Here is a 9,191-nt window from a genome sequence, read left to right as displayed (position 1 = left end):
CCCCCCTGTCTCCCACTGTCTCCCCATGTCTCCCCCCTCATCTCCCCCCTATATCTCCTCTCCGTCTCCCCCCTCATCTCCCCCCTATATCTCCTCTCGTCTCCCCCCTCGTCTCCCCCCTATATCTCCTCTCCGTCTCCCCATGTCTCCCCCCTCATCTCCCCCCTATATCTCCTCTCCGTCTCCCCCCTCATCTCCCCCCTATATCTCCTCTCCGTCTCCCCATGTCTCCCCCCTGTCTCCCCCCTGTCTCCCCCTGCCCCCCCGGCTGTGTGGACATCAGGCAGCTGTTTGAGGGGAATGATCTCGGGTAACCATCAGAAGACACCTTACATGTTAAAAAGCCTCCATATATATAGACATACATACATATCTATATTTGTTGATGCTATATCCGTGGTTATTTGAGTTCATATTTTGGAGGTATCTCTGGCTACACTTTTAATAACCTCATCCATTTCTTAGAATTTCGGATGCAAATCTGAAATATTTGAAACAAGTTCTTCCATAATTGTATGGCTGCCTCACCTTATCGAGGACGGACAGAAACTGTAGGGTACATTTAAGAGTGAAATGTGTGGTCAGATATAATTGAGCTCCAATTACGTTTCCTGTTCTCTGATTCATTTAAGGTCAAATATGAAATGAGAAGCCCTTTATGCAGACGTGTTCTGGGGCTACACCGTCGATGCAAACATCCTTCATTTGGGAAACATAGTTGGGTTAAGGACACCTCATTGTGTGGTTCAACCAAATTAGCTACAATACAAATAAACTAAATGACAATGGGACAAAAAGGAATAATTATCCATATATTATAATATATCTATATGTTGCTGCACCTGATGGCAGAACCTGGGCTTTACAGCGGCTTGCATGTTGATGGAACGATAGATGATGGCCTCCCATCTTGCATTCGATGTCTATCCCAAAGCGATTGTCATTTAAAAAGAGAATGCATGCGGTCTGAGAGACTGAAGTTGGTCAAAAGGAGAATAAGGAGAACAATAGAAGAGTGAGCCTGGAACAGAGCCGAGAAGGAGACGTCGCCAGACATGACTTAATCAATCTTTGAAGCGTTTATTTGAAAGTGTTCACTGGAGGGTTGGAGGGGAAAGAATGAAGCATAACCGAGTTGAGGAAGGGATTCAGAGCGGGCGAGTGTGAGGACTGATGAACAGCAAACCCCCGCATGGCTCCAAGACGCCCAGCGCTGCAGCCCCCCCCGGGTTAATGTCTGGGGGGCCTCAGGGGGACCCCCCCCCGGGTTAATGTCTGGGGGGCCTCGGGGGCCCCCACCCCGGGTTAATGTCTGTGGGGCCTCAGGGGGACCCCACCCCCTCGGGGAGCTTCAGGCCGAGCTCAGCACAATAAAGGCCTCACATGAGACGGGGTGTCCATAGAAGATGGTGATTACATTATAATTAACAACTTCCACATTAGCATTTTTACAATCCAAAGAACCTTTTGAAAAGTAAAATACATCTGCAAGATTGTCCATCCTCAAATGATATGATCTGATTATGTTTCAACGCTCTTCCTGGGAGAAGCTGCCCACTTTACCCCTGAGGTCTCGTTGTTTGTTGTGGTCTCACTGAGAGGCTGTAGCTCAGAGCCCCCCCCCCCTCCTTCAGATCCCTGCAGCAGCGCGGTGCCGTGCCATGACGTAACTCTAATACACCTGAACCCTCGGAGCCCTCGCTGGTCACCGGATCAACGGTCAGCCGTCAGGAGCTCTGCTCCCTGCCGCTCTACACCTGGCTTAAGGCTGAACACATGCACCTCGCTCAATGGAATCCTCCACAGTTATACACAGATCTACACCGCAATACTATATGCATTCATATATATATATATATATATATATATATATATATATATATATATATAGAGAGAGAGAGAGAGAGAGAGAGAGAGAGAGAGAGAGAGAGAGAGCATCCAAGGTTTTATAAAGAGGACAATTATAGTTTGTTTGTTGCCATTTTTAAGTGGTAATGAGAGGCTACGTCCCATGACAGCGAAGAACAAATTGACCACAAAACGGCCAAAGCAGGCGGACAGGGCAGCCTCCACATACACACAGCCTGAGCTCTAATGAGAGTAAGCCCTCTAAAGAGGATCCAATTAGCCCAGAACACAGCTGATTGAGTTGCGTAACGGCGAGAGGGGCGGCACACGAAGAGTCAAGCCGTCAAACGAACCAGCTGGCCCCGCCCCTCAGATTACAGCGGGATCAGACCGCAGGGGTCACTGCCGCCACCAAGACGCCACCAAAATATTGACAACCCCGCCCGCATAATCATTACCCCCGCACACACACACACACACACACACACACACACACACACACACACACACACACACACACACACACACACACACACACACACACACACACACACACACACACACACACACATATATACAATGTAGTGATCCCTTTCCTCTGCAACAAATGAAATGATCTGCCTGATAATTATCGACCATTTAGAGTACCCCCCCTCCCGCGCTGGCTCAGTAATCATCAGAAGCTCTCTCTCTCTGTGGGCCAGGGTTAGCCAAGCCGAGAGCACGGAGTAAGCGTACTCCTTCTTCCTGAATAATGACCACTTATCAAGAGTGAGGGGAAGTCAAATAGGATTCAAGTTTGAAAAACACAAGACAAATTCACCAAAACATTTCTTTGTGTGCAAATGCATCAATGTCATAATATTCTTATTTATAGCAGGGTAGAATAACAGGTCTGGCTGAAAGTCAAGGAGTGTTTCCGATAATGCACTCTATACTGAACAACAACGAAAACAACAATAACAACAACAACAACAACAACAACAGAGACAGAGGCACTTGCAGCATTGCTTACCCAGAGTTGTCTGTTGTTGCTTGGAATTGAAAAAAAGGGGATTTGCGAGTGACTACAAAGCCATGAGAATCCCTGAAGAAACAAACCAAATCATGTCTGATCCATTGGTAAATCCAGTCCGAATATCACCTTCAAGTGCGCTCCTCTCTCTAAGCCCTTCAGTTGGGTTCCTTCAACTTGTGAAACAAAAGGCCGCCAAATGCCCGCGGACGTGCTGCGCCGTATCCAGCGATGCTCTGAGTGGAGGACTCTGATTAGCCTGGACGTCTGCTCTCCTAACCGGCGGTGAAGAGGTGAACTGGCTCACCCGCCTGTCTGCTGGAGTCTTCCAGGGAGGAAGGTGGAGCCAACCGCCCGTCAACAAAGCTTAGTCCGAGGAAGTAAGTGAAAATCCACGCTGGGCATTTTCCTCCTTCCTCGTCTAATCCTCCAAACAGAAGAACGATGCGTATCTCGAGACTGAGAAGGTCCCACATGAGGAAACCTGGACTTCCAAAGGATGGAGAGTCGCATGGACCAAAACACACATATAAGAAAATAACTAATTATACGCGGATGACAATGTGCAGATCAACCTCGGAACCTTGGTTCCATCTATCAGATAACGAAAGGCCTTTGCTGCCCAGAACTCCAGTTATTCCAAAAGTGCTACCAGTGTCACTGGTAGCTTTGCCAGTGTTACAATGGCAAAACCAAACGCAACACAGTTTCATACCAGCGCAATGCTCCCTCTGTTGAATCGTGGATATTGTGAAAACTAGATCTCATGCATACATTAATACTCCTGTTTATTAATTTTAGGCCTTCTTTGTATTCACTTATGCAATGTGCAGCAGCATCGTCTATAAAACACAAACTAAGTGCTTTCATCTGGTGAGTAGTTACTGAATTGATAATGAGCAGGTCGGGCTTGAGCCCTCCCCCTCCTGAGAGCTGCAGACCGGAGAGCTTGTTGTAGAAGGCAAACCCTAACCCTTACCCTAACCCTAACCCTAACCCTAACCCTAACCCTAACCCTAACCCCCTCCTGAGAGCTGCAGACCGGAGAGCTTGTTGTAGAAGGCAAACCCTAACCCTAACCCTAACCCTAACCCTTACCCTAACCCTAACCCTAACCCCCTCCTGAGAGCTGCAGACCGGAGAGCTTGTTGTAGAAGGCAAACCCTAACCCTAACCCTTACCCTAACCCTAACCCAAACCCTAACCCTAACCCTAACCCTAACCCCCTCCTGAGAGCTGCAGACCGGAGAGCTTGTTGTAGAAGGCAAAGGACGGCCTGCCACAGTGCCCACAGTGCCTTTATCAATTGTGCATCTTCCAGACAAAATAGGAAGGAACGCACTGATAAAGGACGCATCATTCGACATGTTACCCATGTGAACCTCCAGGATGGCCTCTATGAGCGGGGATGTATGTCCCTCGACACCGACGGGGCCCCGTGAGGTCTGCTGGAGAGAAGATTGCAACCGGCAGCACAGTCCAGTTCCCTCAACTGATGCGGGCCGACCGCACTGCGAGGGAGGACGGTGAGGAGGTGATGTCATCAACAGCCCTCTCTCCGCCGGCCCTCGGAGACGAGAGGGCAGTGCCTCCGTTCAGTCGCCATGACGCCGTGACAGCAGCAGCCCTCTGTCCTCCGGCCCTCGGAGACGAGAGGGCAGTGCCTCCGTTCAGTCGCCATGACGCCGTGACAGCAACAGCCCTCTCTCCGCCGGCCCTCGGAGACGAGAGGGCAGTGCCTCCGTTCAGTCGCCATGACGCCGTGACAGCAGCAGCCCTCTGTCCTCCGGCCCTCGGAGACCAGAGGGCAGTGCCTCCGTTCAGTCACCATGACGCCGTGACAGCAGCAGCCCTGTGAGGAGCCAGCGATGGGACGCTGCATTATGCTCCGGGTCCTGCTGTTACCATGGGGACAGTGTTTGGACGACATGAGGGGAGTGCGGACCCCTCTCCCCACAGACCTGATCATCTGCTGTACTGGGGACTATAGGACCATGCATTGGCCTTCTGCAGGAGATAATGACCTCCAGACGTTATTCCCCTGAGAGAAAACTCTGACTGTCCCTGCATCTGCATCTGAAGATAAGGGAAGCTAGGCATATCTTATTCAGGTTACTGTCAGTAATTAATGCTGAGCAGTCGGAGCTGTTCTGTTCACCGCAGCGGAGACAGAGGCTGTCAGGACACATGGCTAACTATTTGTCCTTTGCTCATCATGCCTGCTCTACTCCTCCTCCTCCTCCTCCTCTTCCTCCCCCTCCCCCTCCTCCTCCTCCTCCTCGCTCTTAACCAAGACAACCTCATGCTGCACAACCTGACAGCACACAGCGAGCTTAGACTTCAGGTGTCTATAATTATCTAATCTGTTCTGAGCCCTGCTAATCCAACACACACATCCACACAGACAGAGGTGAGAGGCCTGCCGGGGAGAATCCATAACAATGCATCTGTGAGATGCACTCGCACATTCCTCCGCTTCTCTTTCTACACGTTTTGGTTTATTTCTACTGATGTTTCATACCGCACGTTGCCCCTTCAAAATGGAAAACAAAAGCTGATTTGATTACTATGTATCTATATATATATATATATATAAGGGGTGTGAATCTTTGGCTTCAGACGATTCGATTCGATTAACGATTCAGTAGTTGGCGATTAGATTCAAGGACAATTATTATTTTTTGGAACGATTCGATTCGATTCTGTAAACCACGATTCGATTCAGTAACTTTGATTTCCAGTAGAGGGTGAGGGAGAAAAAAATCTCTTGTGGGACTTACTTGCATCTGACTAGCTGATGACAGAGTTACGGATTACCAAGCTGCACTTCACAAAGTAAACGTGTAAACTAAGTCTTAAAACATTATTCATATCGATTCATACGATCGATTCATACGATTTAAAGCATTTATATCGATTATTGGTGAAGCCAAAGTGATTCATTCTATTTATTTATTTTAGCAGATCGATTTAGTTGAATCGGTAGGACTGACAGTCGATTCATCGATGCATCGCATGAATCGTTACACCCCTAATATATATATAATATATATATGAGCGTTCCTCATGATACCAAACGGGGAGAAGAGGCCAACATCATGTCCCAACTTTCATGTTGCTTCGGCTAACAGGAATACATCCCTGCTGCACTCTGCTGTTATGTAACTTAAAGTAGGAGTTGCTCGGCATGTGAGGAAACCCTGGACCCTAAGGAGATCTGGAGGTAAAGGAGAGCCCACTGGGCCGGGGGGGAGGGCTGATCGGCTGATCGGCTGTCGATCCATCGACAACACCATCATGGCAAGTCTGTGAAGAGGTCATTTATAGGAGACTTTTCTTTGATTCTCTTTCATTACTATTTTTATCTTCATCCATATCTTATATATCTATATTTAGTTTACTCCGAATGTTGAAAGACAAGGTAGCTGCATATTTCAGGTCATAGAAGGAGTTTCATTTTCCACATGATTTATCATAAACAAACCAGTACTTAAGAAACAACTATAATCAACTTAAGTTTTCATATCCTTATTAATTGGTGATATTTTATGTTTGCTTTTAATGGAGTTGTTTTTAATTTAAGGACAATTAATTCTGTTTCAGAGAACAGTTATTAAACGTGAAGAATTTCAAATAGTGAGCTAACTCAAGAGGGGTCATTCTAGCACACAGTAGTGAGAAACCCTACCAGGGTTAGGTTAAACCTACCAGGGTTAGGTTTAAACCTACCAGGGTTAGGGTTAAACCTACCAGAGTTAGGGTTAAACATACCAGGGTTAGGGTTAAACCTACCAGGGTTAGGTTAAACCCTACCAGAGTTAGAGTTAAACCTACCAGGGCTAGGTTTAAACCTACCAGAGTTAGGGTTAAACCTACCAGGGTTAGGTTAAACCCTACCAGAGTTAGGGTTAAACCTACCAGGGTTAGGGTTAAACCCTACCAGGGTTAGGTTTAAACCTACCAGGGTTAGGTTAAACCTACCAGGGTTAGGGTTAAACCTACCAGGCAGCAGCAGCTTTAAAATGCATGAAAGTGTACGTCCACCTATATTATATATATATATATATATATATATATATATATATATACTGTATATACACATATATTAGTCTTATAGAACCAAGGTTTAGTTGATAAGAGAAATGTTTGCATCAAATCAGTAAATGTTAAACTGCTGTGAGGTTTTGCTCGCCGTGACAAGGAGATGCAGAATATGGAGGGAAATTAACTAACAGGGTCAAATGTAATGTTTTTCATCTCGTCTTGTCAGACATCAAATGACATTTTGTTTATGTACAAATGGTGACGAGCTGTCAGCCGTCTGATGGCTGTAGGAATTAGATCACGGATTTTATGGATGTTGGTCATATCAGTGACACCCAGAGTGTGTTTGTCACTTGTTAGCGCAGTTGTTGTGGCCAGAAATGACACCCTGTTTATGATTATGCACGAGTCAGACTAAGCTAAGAGAACAGCGTGATATTGTTCTGCCTGGAGCCATGACGGAATGTTCCTGTTACTGCTCTACATCCCAAAGCTCAGCCAACACATCGCAGTTTAGCCACTCAGCTATTTTTAAGCGACTGGTTCCCACTGAGGCCCGGTATCCACCTTGCTCTCTACTTTATATTTATATTAATTTACTTGTGTATTACCTGGCACATTGCCCAATGGTAGTGCTTTAACCATAGCAGAAACGAGAGACACTGGCTTACGGAATGACTTAAGGAACACAGACAGCGTTAATCCCAAACAAACCTATGCTCTCCTTCACCAATACTCCTCAACCCAGTAGACTGGAATACAACAGTTTTGGAAAAAGTATGTAAGAAGAAGTGTGAGTGTATAAGTCCTTGTTTTAACCTGACTGCTGCTCGATACAGACAACGTAGAACATACAGGCTTATGTTGTTTGGAATTCATATCAGATGGGACAATGAGGAGGGTGAGGATATTTTAAATGATAACAATATGATGATCAGAACAAAAAAAAATACTACGAATAAAAACAACACATTAAACAGATGTGCTCACCTGGGGATGTCTCGGCTTGTCTCTGGACTGTTGCCTCCTTCTGAAGTGACAGATTCTGTAAACCTTCTGAGAAGAATCTGCTGCGGATATCTTCTAAGGTTTAGGAGTGAACTGAAGGAACGTAATCAACCGATACAGAGTTCAACAGGTATGTCAGCCGGTGGCTGTTCGTGACCCACACTGTGAGCGTGGGACACGGAAATCTCTCCTCCCTCCCTCCTGTCTCTGGGACACACACACACACACACACACACACACACACACACACACACACACACACACACACACACACGTGAGCCCCCGCTCACACACACACACAGGTAGTGTAGGAAGAGGACACCTCCACCAGCGTTCATGTGTACCGCAGGAGGCTGAGGTTCTGCTGGACCGCAGTGACCACCGCTGAAGGTCTATCAGTCCGACGGGGCTGGTCCGACCCCCACGGGAGCAGGTACAGTCAACGTATTCAGAGGGCTCAGTGTCCGTACGTTGACGACACTCATCATCCTAATGCTACCCAGTCTGCTGTGCAGGCTGGTTGGGGTCCTGACCTGATGAGCACATTAAGGTTATGGATAACATTAGGTATGGCGGCAGGGGGCTGTGGCAGCGTGGAGCGGCCTGCCCTGGGCGGTGCAGGCCCTGCTGCTGGGGCTGGATTAGACGCTCCTGGGAGCACTGCGCGCTCTGCCGCTCAGGACTCAGAGCTAACTTTAGCAAATCCTCTCAGAGCGTTTCTCCCTGACAGCACATGTTGGAGCGTCTGCAGAGAAACACACCAACACCTGACCTCACAGGCTCTGGGTACGCACACACACACACACACACACACACAGGCACACGCACACACACACAGGCGCACCCACACACACACACACACACAGACACACATATATTTACCTTGACAGGTGAATAAGCTGCCTTGTTGGTTGGTTGTGATCCATGCAGCGCAGAGCTAATGTTGATAAGCAGTCTGTAAGATGCAGTCTGTAAGATGCAGTCTGTAAGATGCAGTTTGTAAGATGCAGTCTGTACGATGCAGTCTGAAAGATGCAGTCTGTAAGATGCAGTCTGTAAGATGCAGTATGTCAGTCTAAAGGGCGGGGGGACTGGAGCCATAACATGACTCACTGAGGAGACCAAAGATTACAGCGCTATGATCCAATGCTCCCAGTGACTAACAGTCGCAGTATCCGGAAAAATAGATTAGGAACCACTTAACCTAATGAATGAACCCCTCTTCAGGTTAAGGGAACAGTCAGGAAAAACTCAACCCCTATTCAGGTTAAGCTAA

The 9,191-nt window shown here is 47.3% G+C and overlaps 1 protein-coding gene across 1 annotated transcript in view; it reads right to left on the bottom strand.

Annotated features, from left to right (window-relative positions):
* Positions 1-8,040, bottom strand: part of slc1a2a (solute carrier family 1 member 2a) — a 21,185-nt gene extending 13,145 nt beyond the window's left edge. The window contains exon 1 of the mRNA XM_056607809.1: positions 7,898-8,040. The gene's annotated coding sequence lies outside the window, so the exon portion shown is untranslated. The remainder of the gene's footprint in view (positions 1-7,897) is intronic.
* Between the last annotated feature and the right edge of the window lie 1,151 nt (positions 8,041-9,191).

The sequence above is a fragment of the Gadus chalcogrammus genome, chromosome 14, assembly GCF_026213295.1.
Source record: "Gadus chalcogrammus isolate NIFS_2021 chromosome 14, NIFS_Gcha_1.0, whole genome shotgun sequence".
Lineage (NCBI taxonomy): Eukaryota > Metazoa > Chordata > Actinopteri > Gadiformes > Gadidae > Gadus > Gadus chalcogrammus.
The sequence above is the reverse complement of the archived record's forward strand: the minus strand, read 5'-3'. Positions and strand labels throughout refer to the sequence as shown.